This window comes from Chiloscyllium punctatum, chromosome 41 (genome assembly GCF_047496795.1).
Source record: "Chiloscyllium punctatum isolate Juve2018m chromosome 41, sChiPun1.3, whole genome shotgun sequence".
In the NCBI taxonomy this organism is placed as follows: Eukaryota; Metazoa; Chordata; class Chondrichthyes; order Orectolobiformes; family Hemiscylliidae; genus Chiloscyllium; species Chiloscyllium punctatum.
In genome coordinates, this window is record NC_092779.1 from 25,251,374 (window position 1) to 25,263,742 (window position 12,369).

The 12,369-nt window shown below is 41.8% G+C and overlaps 1 protein-coding gene across 3 annotated transcripts in view; it reads left to right on the forward strand.

The window, feature by feature from the left end:
• The window catches only part of cep72 (centrosomal protein 72), a 154,602-nt gene that overhangs the window by 16,338 nt on the left and 125,895 nt on the right, over window positions 1–12,369 (forward strand). The window lies entirely within an intron of this gene.

Sequence of the window (12,369 nt, forward strand, 5' to 3'; positions counted from 1 at the left end):
ACAGTATTCATCTACCATTTCTTTGCCCACTTTCTAAGCCTGACCAAGGCCTTCTGCAGCCTCCCGTCTTCCTCAGCCCTACCTATTCCTCCACTTGCATGTGTGCCACCTACAAATATGGCAACAATCCTCTCAGATTCTTTGTCTAGATCATTATTGTATAACATGAATAGTTGTCACCGACTGCTATCCTGAGAAAGATCTGTTTTATTCCTGATCTCTGTCTTCTGTCAGTCAGCCAGTACTCTTATCTATTATGGTACCTTGCCTCGAACGTCATGGGCTGTTATCTTATTTAGTAGCCTTCTTTGCGTCACCTTGTCAAAGGCATTCTAGAAGTCCAAGTAAATCACATCCACTGGCTCTCCTTTTCCTAATTTAGCACATTACTTCATCAAAAAATTCTAACAGATTTGTCAGGCATGACCGCCCATTGACAAAACCGTGCTGACTTTTGCCAGACACTTCCAACTACTCTGCAATCTCATCTTTAATAATGAACTCTAAAATCTCAGCAATGACTAAGGTCAGGCTAACCGGCCTGCAGTTTCCTGTCTTCTGCCTCCCTCCTTTCTGAAACATTTTTTTGGAAAACTCTTCTTTTTAGGCTACCTGCATTAGCTCCAGATTCAATCAAAAGAATTTCTAATGTCTTCAAAGAGTTTCTATAGTTGTAGCAGAGTGGGATGGTTTGGAAATCAATTGGGGGTATTCTTGTGGAGGTTTGAATTCTGCCAACATTAGTCCACACTACCATTCCAATGTATGGAATTCTCTGCCACAGAAATTAGTTGAGGCCAAAGCATTGAGTGTTTTCAACAAGGAGTTAGATATAGTTCTTATGATTAGATTCCCTACAGTATGGAAACAGGCCCTTCGGCCCAACAAGTCCACACGGACCCCCCCACCCAGACCCATTCTCCTACCCTCTATTTACCCCTGACTATCACACCTAACACTATGGGCAATTTAGTATGGCCAATTCACCTGACCTGCATATCTTTGGACTATGGGAGGAAACTGGAGCACCCAAAGCAAACCCACGCAGACAAGGGGAGAATGTGCAAACTCCACACAGACAGTCGCCCGAGGTGCGACTTGAACCCGGGTCCCTGGCACTGTGAGGCAGCAGTGCTAACTACTAAGCCACTGTGCTGTCCTTTATGACTAAAGGATTCAAAGGGGATGGGGAGAAAATAGGAACAGGGTACTGAATTGGACGGTCAGCATGATTATATTGAATGGTAGGCATGCTTGAAGGGATAAATGCTTGCACAGTCACATGTTTCTGCCAACAATTAATTTTTGATCTGGAGATTTATGGGCATCTAGGACAAGACATGTCCTGTATTAGTGGGATCCCGAGTTCAGGATTTACTTCTGTTTCTTTCCTGCCGCTCTACCTCATCATGAACCGGTTTTGACTCAAAACACGTTGCAGCTTGATCGGCAAGTTGTCACTGTTCTGTTCAAGTGTTGGCAAATTCACCTCAGTCATTAATATTAATGCTGCTTGTCAAGGAGAGCTTCAGAGTATCTGAGAAGTGTTTTCGTTGTTCTTCCCTGTAATGTTGACCATTTGAGGGTTCTGAGAATAGGACCTGTCAAAAATGCTTTTCAGCCATGCTGACATTGTGTCCAGTCCTTTGAAATGGATTTTTTTAGGGAATTTTGTCAACATTTTTAAACTTTCCCTCAAAGTCCTCCTGACTGAATGATTTAGTCTAAACTCTGTTGCTATTGCACGCTGCCTTTCTCTTTTCCATAGTGAAGTGTCCTTCGTGTAAACAGTCAAGGTATGTTTATCTGGGCCCACATAATTCTTTAAAAAATAATACATGGACTTACAAAGAGAGATGTGATCCAGGTCTCTCAGCAGTACAGGAGTATGGTGGTGATATCTATTTTGTCTGTTAGGATTTCTGTTGACTTGCAGAGGTCTTTGTTGGAAGGTATGTTCAGTTTCTCATCCTCCTTGACAGCTTTTGGCGTGGAAAGGCTGTTCAAGATATATGCTTGGAGGTAAGAATCAATGAGCTTCGATATCAAAGGGAAACTGACTGTTGTGCCCAGACAATTATGTTTCCTTAAGACTTTAAAATCAGCTGGAGAGAAAATGGGGTTGGGTGCAGAATCAGCACAAAATACTGTGGAACGATTTAATAATTTGTGGACTATTTTAGTTTACAGGTAGTAAATTTCAATAGCTCATAGTTTCCGAATGTTGTCATATTGTACACTTCCTGCTCTGCAAACGCAGCAACCTACTGTTTTTGTTCCAGTTGTTCATTTTGTCCTTGTAGCAGCTACTTCCTCGTTCTTTCTTCATTTAGAGTCATAGAGCTGTACAGCATAGTAACAGACCCTTCAATCCAATTTGCCCATGCCGACCAGATATCCTAACTCAATCTAGTCCCACCTGCCAGCACCCATCCCTCCAAACCCTTCCTATTCATATACCCATCCTGTTGCCTTTTAAATGTTGCAATTGTACCAGCCTCCACCACTTCCTCTGGCGGCTCATTTCATACACGTACCAACCTCTGTGAAAACGGTGCCCCTTAGGTCTCTCTTATATCTTTCCTCTCTCACCCTAAACCTATGCCTTCTAGTTCTGGATTCCCTCACCCCAGGCAAAAGACTTTTTCTAGCCCCTCATGATTTTATAAATCTCTATAATGTCACCCCTCAGCCTCTGATGCTCCAAGGAAAACAGCCCCAGCCTTTTCAACCTCTCCCCATAGCTCAAATCCTCCAACCCTGGAAACATCCTTGTAAATCTTTTCTAAACCCGTTCAAGTTTCACAACATCCTTCCGATAGGTGGCCTAACCAATGTCCTGTATAGCTGTAACATGACCTCCCAACTCCTGTACTCAATACTCTGACCAATAAAGGAAAGCATACCAAATGCCTTCTTCACTATCCTATCTACCTGCGACTTTACTTTCAAGGAGCTATGAACCTGCACTCTAAGGTCTCTTTGTTCAGCAACACTCCCTAAGGACCTTACCATTAAGTGTATAAGTCTTGCTAAGATTTACTTACCCAAAATGCAGCACCTCGCATTTTCCTTTGTTTTGTTCTGTTCCCAGCTTTGTTCTCGTGTAACAATCGGCTCTGTGATGGCAATAAGATCATCCTCAATAACCTGTATTTGTGCTATTAATTTATTTATTTTGTTCCAAATCTGAAGTGCATTCAAGTGAAGAGCCAACTATGTTGCCTTTTTACAATTGTTTTCCCCCTTTGATTCTGTTTACTTTTGTTTTTCACTGTTTATAGATATTTTCAAATCAACCTGTTTGGTGTTACTGCACATTCCTGGATTAAGTAGAACTTGAACCCAGCATTCCTGGTTTAAAGCTTGTGGGTACTGTCACTGCACCACAGGAGTCACCAATGTTTGTATACTCATTCACTTGCTGTCCCATTTTGGGTATCAGTACCTGCCTGCCCTGTAATGCTGCAATATGCTTTTGCTTTATAAGCCTACATTTTCCTTCACCCAGATGCCCACCCCATTGTTTAAAGCCCTTATCTAGAGGCTTTGTTATCGCTTTGCCAGGATACTCATTCCATGTGGCTAAAGTGAAGAACTGCTCCCTTCCAACTGCTGTCAGTGCCCCACAAACTGAAACCTATTCCACTCTCACCAGTCTCTGAACCACATACGTAATTCCTTGACTTTATTTACCATATTCTAGTTTGTCCAAGGCACAGGTAGTAACTCTGAGACTGTTATCTTGGAGGTTCAGCTTTCTAATTTAGCTCCTATCTGTTCATATTGTTCATCAGAACCTCCTTTCTCGTCCAGTTAATATCGTTGGCTCCAATGTTGATGCTGACTTACTGGTTCCCTCCCCTCCCTCTCCCAATTTCCTTTCTATCCCCGAGGAGATGTCCTTACTCCAGGTGCCTAGGTAGGCAACACAGCATTTGGGGCTCCCACTCATGGCCGCAGAGAAAATGTTCTCCTCTCCCACCACTACATTTCTATCTTCTCCCCACTATTTAAATCACTTATTGTACCGTTGTTTGCCCTTATGTGCAACATTTTGCTCCCAGCCCAGCTGATGTTAGAAATACTTTGAGCAAGCAAGCAAGAATGCTGGTATCTCAGTTTTGTTTTATATACTGTGCTGGGAGTGTCCAGATGGAGCTGCAGATCCTTGAGTCATCTTCAGCTTTGCTTACAGTCTCATTGGCATTAAATGCCAAGTTGTGAAATTCGGTGAAATATGAGGTTTCCTCGTACCATGGTTGCGATACTAGGTAAATTAATTTGGTGAGGGAGTTTTGATTTTCCCATGGCTTTTTGAGAGTTTGAAGTCTACTTAAAATAATAATGAAATCAAGTACTATGACCAGATCTGTCCAATTGTCTTAAAAACCCAGCTAGTTCATAACCGTCCTTTAAGGAAGGAAATATGTTGTTTTTATCCTGTCTGGCCTATCTCTGCAATTGACTTTTAACTATATGCTAAAATGGCCCATAGAGTCACTCAGTTGTGTCAAAGTACTGTAATAGATCAAAAAGAAGCCTGCCACGAGCTTCTCAGGTCAACCAGAATGGGCAATAAATCATTGTTGTGCTGGTGAGCTACTTATCCAGGTAACTAAAGAAAACTTGATGGTCATCTTGTGACAGCGTTTTGGGCTTGGATCAGGAGATAAGCTACTACCTTGCTGGAGAAGGCTCATATCACTGTGAAAATGAGAACCTCTATTCATCAAGTAGGGATTAATTTCACTTGAGATGATTAAAGTTAGCAAAACGCTTCCCTGAAAGTGCATGGTTAAAAACATTGGCCTATTGTGACCATTCAGCAGTACAGCCTGAGAAGCCCACGTTCAATCTGTTTGTATTTTGTTAGACCCTGTCCATGCAGCGCTGACTAATCTCCGCTGGGGTGGAAACAGGGACAAGGCAATTTTTTTTGAACGTCGCAGTAGAAAATTAATCACAATGCTTAGTTTGCACAGGTCCTGTTCAATTATTCAATCATGACTGATTTGTTTCCCAACCTCATTCTCCTGCTTTCTCTCTGTAACCTTTGATCCCCTTATTAATCAAGAACCTATCTGTCTGAAAAGAGTTGATGACTTCCATAGCTTTCTGTGGCACTGGATTCCACAGATTCATTGCTTTCTGGCTGAAGAAATTCTTCCCATCTCCTTCCCATTCCCTAAAGATTGTATCTTCACTCTGAGGCTATGCCTTCTGGTCCAAGTCTCTCATACTAATGGAAACTTCTTCTCCACGTTCCACTCTATTCAGGCTTCTCAGTATTCTGTTAGTTTCAATGAGATTCCCCTTATCCTTCTAATTTCAATTGACTACTGAACTAGAGTCCTCAACCGCTTCTTTATATGACAAGCTCATTATTCCCAGTTTCAAATTTGTGAACTTCCTCTGAACCATCTCCATGATCAGCATTATCTGTTCACAATATTCCAAATGCAATCTGAACAGAACCTGAAACAGCCTCCGCAATCTATCCCTACTTTTGTATTCTAGCCCTGTCAAAATGAATTCTAACATTCTATTTGCCTTCCTAACTGCCAGCTGAACCTCCTTTATTGAATCCTGAACTAGGGCTCTCAAGTCCTTTGCACTTCGGATTTCTAAAGCCTTTCCCCAGTTAGAAAATAATCTAAGCCTCTTCTTTCTACCAAAGTGCATAACCTCACACTTCCCCACATTATATTCCATCTGCCACTCCTAGCCTGTCCAAGTCCTTCTACAACCTCGCTGTTTCCTCAACATGACCTGTCCCTCCACTTATCTTTGTGTCATCTGCAAAATTAGCAGCAATGCTCTCAGTTCTTTTGTCCAGATTGTTAATGTATAATGTGAACAGTTGTGGTCCCAACACTGACCCCTGCAGAGCTCCACTAGTCATCATCTGCCATCCTGAAAAAGACTGCTTTGTCCCAACTCTCTGTTTCCTGTCAGTCAGCCAATCCTCTATCCATGCTGGTTCTTTATTCCAAACACCTTGGACTCTTATCCTTATTTAGCAGCCTTCTGTGCTGCACCTTGTTAAAGACCTTCTGGAAATCCAAATAGATCTAACACATTGGTCAGGCTTGACCTCCTCTTGATGAAACAGTGCTAACTCAGTCCTATTTTACCATGTACTTCCAAGTACTGCATAATTGCAACTTTAAGATGGACTCTTAAATCTTACTAATAACCAATGTCAGGCTAATGCCTTCTGCCTCCTTTTCTTAAACAGGTGTGTTACAATTAGCCATTTTCCAGACCTCTGCATGTTTCTCCGACTTCAGTGATTTATAGTGTGATAGAGATATACAGCAAGGAAACAGACTCTTCGGTTCAACTCCATGCAGACCAGATAAATCTAGTTCCATTTGCCAGCATTTGGTCCATAATCCTCTAAGCCCTTCCTATCCATATAACTATGGAGAAGCCTTTGATATGTTGTAATTGTACCAGCCTCCACTATTTCCTCTGGTAGCTCATTCCACACACTCATTACCCTCTGCGTGAAAAAGTTGCCCCCAGCTCCCTTTTAAATCTTTCCCCTCTCACTCTCAACCTATGTCCTCTAGTTTTGGACATCCCGACCCTTACGAAAAATGACCTTGTCTACTTAACCTATCTGTGTTCCTCATGACTGTATAAACCTCAATAAGATCACTCCTTAGCCTCTGATGCTCCACGGAAAATAGCCCCAACCTATTCAGCCTCTCCCTATAGCTCAAACCCTCCAATCCTGGCAACATTCTTGTCAATCTTTCCTGAATCTTTTCAAGTTTCACAACATCCTTCTTATAATCGGGAGACCAGAATTGTACGCAGTATTCCAAAAGTGGCCTAATCAATGTCCTGTACAGCCACAACATGACCTCCCAACTCCTATACTCAATGCCCTGACCAATAAAGGCAAGCATACCAAGTGCCCTTCTTCACTATCCTATGTCTCTACTTTCAAGGAACTCTGAACCTGCACTCCAAGGTCTCTTTGTTCAGCAACATTCCTCAGGGTCTTATCATTAAATGATAAGCCCTAATTTGCCTTTATAAAATGCAGCACCTCACATTCATCTAAATTAAACTCCATTTGCCACTTCTCGATCCATTGGCCCATTTGATCAAGATCCTGTTGTTTTCTGAGGTAACCTTCTTTGCTGTTCACTACACCTCCAATTTTGGTGTCATCTGCAAATGTAATAACCATACCTCCTATCTTCACATCTAAAGTATTTATATAAATGATGAAAAGCAGTGGACCCACCACCAATTCTTGTGGCACACCACTGGTCACAGGCCTCCAGTCTGAAAAGCAACCCTCCACCACTACACTCTGTCTTCTACCTTTGAGCCAGTTCTACAGCCAAATAGCTAATCCTCCCTCTTCTGTGTGATCTAACCTTGTTAATCAGTCTACCATGAGGAACCTTGTCGAATGCTTAACTGAAGTCTATATTAACCACATCCACCGCTCTGCCCTCATCAATCCCTTTTTATTACTATCACAAAAAACCCAATTAAGTCCATGAGCCATAATATCCCATGCACAAATCAATGATGACTATCCCTAATCAGTCCTTGCCTTTCCAAATACATGTACATCATGTCCCTCAGGATTCCCTCCAACAACTTGCCCTCAGCTGATGTCAGGCTCGCTGATCTATAGTTCCCTAGCTTTTCCTTTCCACCCTTTGTAAATAGTGGTATCACATTAGCCAACCAGTCTTCTGGCACCTCACCTGTGACTATCAATGGTACAAATACTTCAGCAGGGGCCCAGCAATCTCTTTAGATTCCCACAGAGTTCTAGGGTTCACTTGATCAGGTCCTGAGAATTTATCTACGTTTATGCGTTTTAAGATGCCCAGCACCACCATCTTAGTAATCTGGACATATTCCAAGATGTTGCTATTTATTTTCCCAAATTCTTGATCTTTCATATTCTTATCCACAGTAAACATTGATGCAAAATACTTGTTTAATATCTTTGCCACCTCCTGCAGTTCCATACATAGTGGCCTTGCTGATCTTTAAGGGACCCTATTCTCTCCCCTGTTACCCATTTGTTCTTAATGTATTTATAAAATCCCATTTGATTCTCCTTAACCCTATTTGCCAAAGCTATCTCATGTCCCCTTTTTGTCCTTGTGATTTCATAAAGTATGTTTAAAAACTGCTGTCATATGCTAATTACACAATGCATTTCCTGATACATTTACTTGGAACCAATGTGCTCTCTGTCCCCTTTCATATGAACTAGGGTTGTAAATTGACAAATTACTCAATGTGCAAATGTGTTATCATTTGTTAATTTTTACAAATAAATAGCCTAGTTAGCTATGTTTCCCATTAGCAGAAAAGACCTTGAACAGGAATATTTTCATTATCAAGAGTATTGAATGAAATTAGGGCGTGTCTCAGCAGAACTCATCTTTCAAGTGTCTCTTCATTTCCTTGTGTGTGATTATGCACAGTATATTCTGGCAGGCTATTTGGCTGTGAAAGACATCACAGCAGAGCTCATTCTCTTTTCTCATATTACATCTACGACAAATATTGTTTTCAGCATGGGTAGCTGGAAAGTATTTCAAGGAGAAGCACCTGTTTTTATCACTCTCTTGCAGCTTTGGAATGCTGATGCAAAAGTGCCTTCTCCTCTTCCTGGTATTAACTCAATTGAAGTAAAATTTAAGCAGGGCATTTATTCACAAATTTATAAGGGATGCATTATTAGACTTTAACGCTGATTGCAACGAAACATTTTCGTTTTAATCTCTGTTATGCTGAGTGTATTACCACTGTCGTTTACTTCAGTACAGTTGGCAGTAGAGGGAATAAATAAAGGATGCATTAATGACTGGTGTAAGGAATTAATTTTGTTTATAGCTAAATGATTTAGATCAGTTTGCAACCTTAGAAGCATGTTCACTTATGATTTATTTGTAGTGATGTTTTGGCAAGGACTATATATTAAAACCTAATGCCAAAACACCAATGGGGTGCAGCAGTGAGAAATCAGCATTGCAAATCTTATGTGATCAACACACTATTTTCTGTATATCTAGGGGTGATATCCAGATGAGTTTCAGTTTTGAAAAGTCATGCCAGACTTGAAGCATTAACTCTGTTTCTCTCTTCTAGATGTTGACCAGCTGAGTTTCTCCAGCATTTTTCTTCTGTTTGTTTCAGATTTCCAGCATCGAGAATATTTTGCTTTTATTTGAGGTTCCAGTATTCTTTCTTAGTACCTTTTTTATTGAAATAAATTTCAAGGCTTATTTAAAAACAAGTGAAGAGCTTTTGCAGTTCCCTGATTTTTGGCTGTTGCACCTTCAGATGCCTCGCTGATGTTGTAGAATTTTATCCAGAAACATTCCCCTCTTCCCCCCCCCCCCCCCCCCCACTTTGATCTCCCTTTTAAGAAATTCATTTAAAATGCACTTCTTTCCTCTCCTAATATCCCCGAAGCAACCAAATATCAAGTTTAGTTCAATTGTGCTATTATGAAGTGCCTTTGAATGTTTTACCCTCTTCAAGGTGCTAAACAAATGCAAGTTCTTCACATAAGCACATTAGTGTGGGTCAGTGGTCGTGCTTACAGATAGCTCAAGGCCAAAACTAGGCTACTTATTAGGCTGTTATTTTCACAGAGAATAATGAACCTGTCAAACCGGTTGCTGGCTTATGCAGTGAATGCTGATTCACTGAATTCCTTCAAGTGAGAAATGCACTTGTTTATGGCAGTGTTGGAGAATACCTGGTATAAGAGCTTGGCATCTTCTGGTGTAAATTGAGGCCACTAGGTGGGTTCCTTTTGCCAAAGGAGACTGATAGAAATTCCCTGCCTACCTGCACTCCCACTATCATCATCATTTTTGTTTTTAACATCTTGGTGAAGATCACATTTTTGTTGGAGGTTTGGGGTGTGACTGTAAGAAAAATCACAAATATCTGTGATATTTACCTGCCTCTTAGTTTCTCATTACTAGATTGCTTGACCCTTCGGATAATAAATAGAAGTTGCTGAAGTGTGCATATTTGTGTTAGTCAAATACAGTGGAAAAGACTCTGGTTTGGCTTTTGACTTTTGTCACGTTAACTAACTTCATTTTGGGTAGTGACGTTGTTAACAACACTTGGATTCAGTGCCCTTTCATGAGTAAATATAAAGCTAGCTCAGGTCCTTCCCGTTGATAGCGATCCATTTATTCCAATCAAAAGTGTATTGACTTCATTGAAAAAAGTACCAGGATTGTGGGTTACACTCCATGACAAGGCAGCCTGTTGATTACTCTCCATTATCTATATATGGATAAGTGGAACTTGCATGTACAGACTATCCCAAACTGGATCAAGTGCTTGAAAGAATGAAATAACTTTCATTTATTGTGCATATGTCATGATGTGTGGTGCTGGAAAAGCACAGCAGGTCAGGCAGCATCCGAGGAGCAGGAGAGTCAACGTTTCAGGAACAAGCCCTTCATCAGGAATGTGGGGCGGGTGGGGGCTGAGACATAAATAGAGGGGTGAGAGTGGGGGTGAAGGGAAGGCAGCTGGGGGTGATTAGTAATAGGTTAGAGGGGAGGGTGGAGATGGGAAAGAAAGAGGACAGGTAGAACAGTTCAAGAGGGCCGTGCCAAGTTGGAGGGTTGGATCTGGGATGAGATAAGGGGACTTGAGATAAGGAAACTGGTGAAATTGTTCTTGATGCCATGTAGTTGGAGGGTCCCAACAATTAGAGGATGAATGCCTCATCTTCCACCTTGGGATCCTCCAACCACATGGCATCAATGCCGACTTCACCAGTTTCCTTATCACCTGTCCCTCCCACTTGGCACTGCCCTCTTGAACTGTCCTACCTGTCCATCTTCATTCCCACCTATCCATGCCACCCTCCCCTCCGACCTATCATTATCACCTCCCACCTGTATGCACCTATCGGCTTCCCAGCTACCTTCCCCCCCCACCCTCCCATTTTTCTCTCCGCTCCCTTCTCCACCCTCCCATCCCTAGATTCCTGATGAAGAGTTCATGCCCGAAACGCCGACTCTCTTGCTCCTCAGATGCAGCCTGACCTGCTTTACTCTTCCAGTGCTACACTTTTTGACTCTGATCTCCAGCATCCGCAATTGTTACTTTCTCTCATGTGTCATGACCTCAGGATATCCTAAAGAACGTTTCAGCCAATTATGCACTTTTTGAAATGTAGTCAGTTCCATAATATTGGAAATACGGCAAACAATTTGTTTGCAATGTCCTGCAAGAATTGTGAAAATGACCTGATTTTTTTCTTTGCTGATGCTTGTGGAAATTTTACTATTAGCTAGGACACTAGGATAATTTTATCCCTTCTTTCAAAATAGTGCCATGGGATCATTTGTATCCACGTAAGAGGGTAACTGGGGGGCCTTTATGTCCCATCTAAAGGATTGCACCTTTAGCTGTCATACTCCTTCACTACCATGGTGGGATGTTGGCGTGGGCTTTATACTTCACTCTTGGGTTGGGCTAGAACCAAGTTCTGAGGCGAGACTGCTCTGATACCCAAAGCCTGACACCTAAGGTCAAGGACAGCAGATACATGGGAATATCGCCACCCATAAGATACCCACCAAGCCACCTACTGTCCTGATATGGAAGTACAGTATATTGCTGTTCTTTGACTGTTGGTGGGTCAAAATCCTGGAACTCCCTCCCTAAGGGCGCAAGGTGTTGAATATTTAATCACTTTGGTAGAAAAATCCAATAATTAATCTGTTATCTGTTGCAAGTGTGGCAAAATCTTGTTCCAAGCCAGAAAAGATAACCCCGTCCTCATTATTTCATTCACCCTGCTGAGTTCCAGTTTAAAAATCAATTCAGTAGTTAATGAACTGTTAACAAACACCATGTCGTCTTTCCCTGTTTAATGTGCATGCAGGCTGCCATAGACATACACATTTAACACATGGTTATCAATGTTAGGAATTTATTATTACATTCAATAAGTTTGAGTTTGAAGTTTGCAATCAATGGCAAAGGAGCATTGCTTGTTGAACTCATTGACAGCTGCAACAAAGGCACAGTGCCCTCAGGCAACTGTATGGAGTTTGCACATTCTCCATGTATCTGCATGTTTTTTTTTGTCCCACAGTCCAAAGATGTGCAGGTTAGGTGGATTGGCCATGCTAAATTGCTCATGGTGTCCAGGGAAGTGCAGGCTAGTTGGATTAGCCATGGGAAATATGGGGTTTCAGGGACAGGTTAGGGGTGTGGGTCTGGGTGAGGTACTCTTTGGAGGGCGCAGTGTGGACTGACGAGCTGAATGGCCGGCTTCCACACTGTAAGGTTCTATGATATGCAGTTTTTTAGTTGAAAATTGCTCAAATT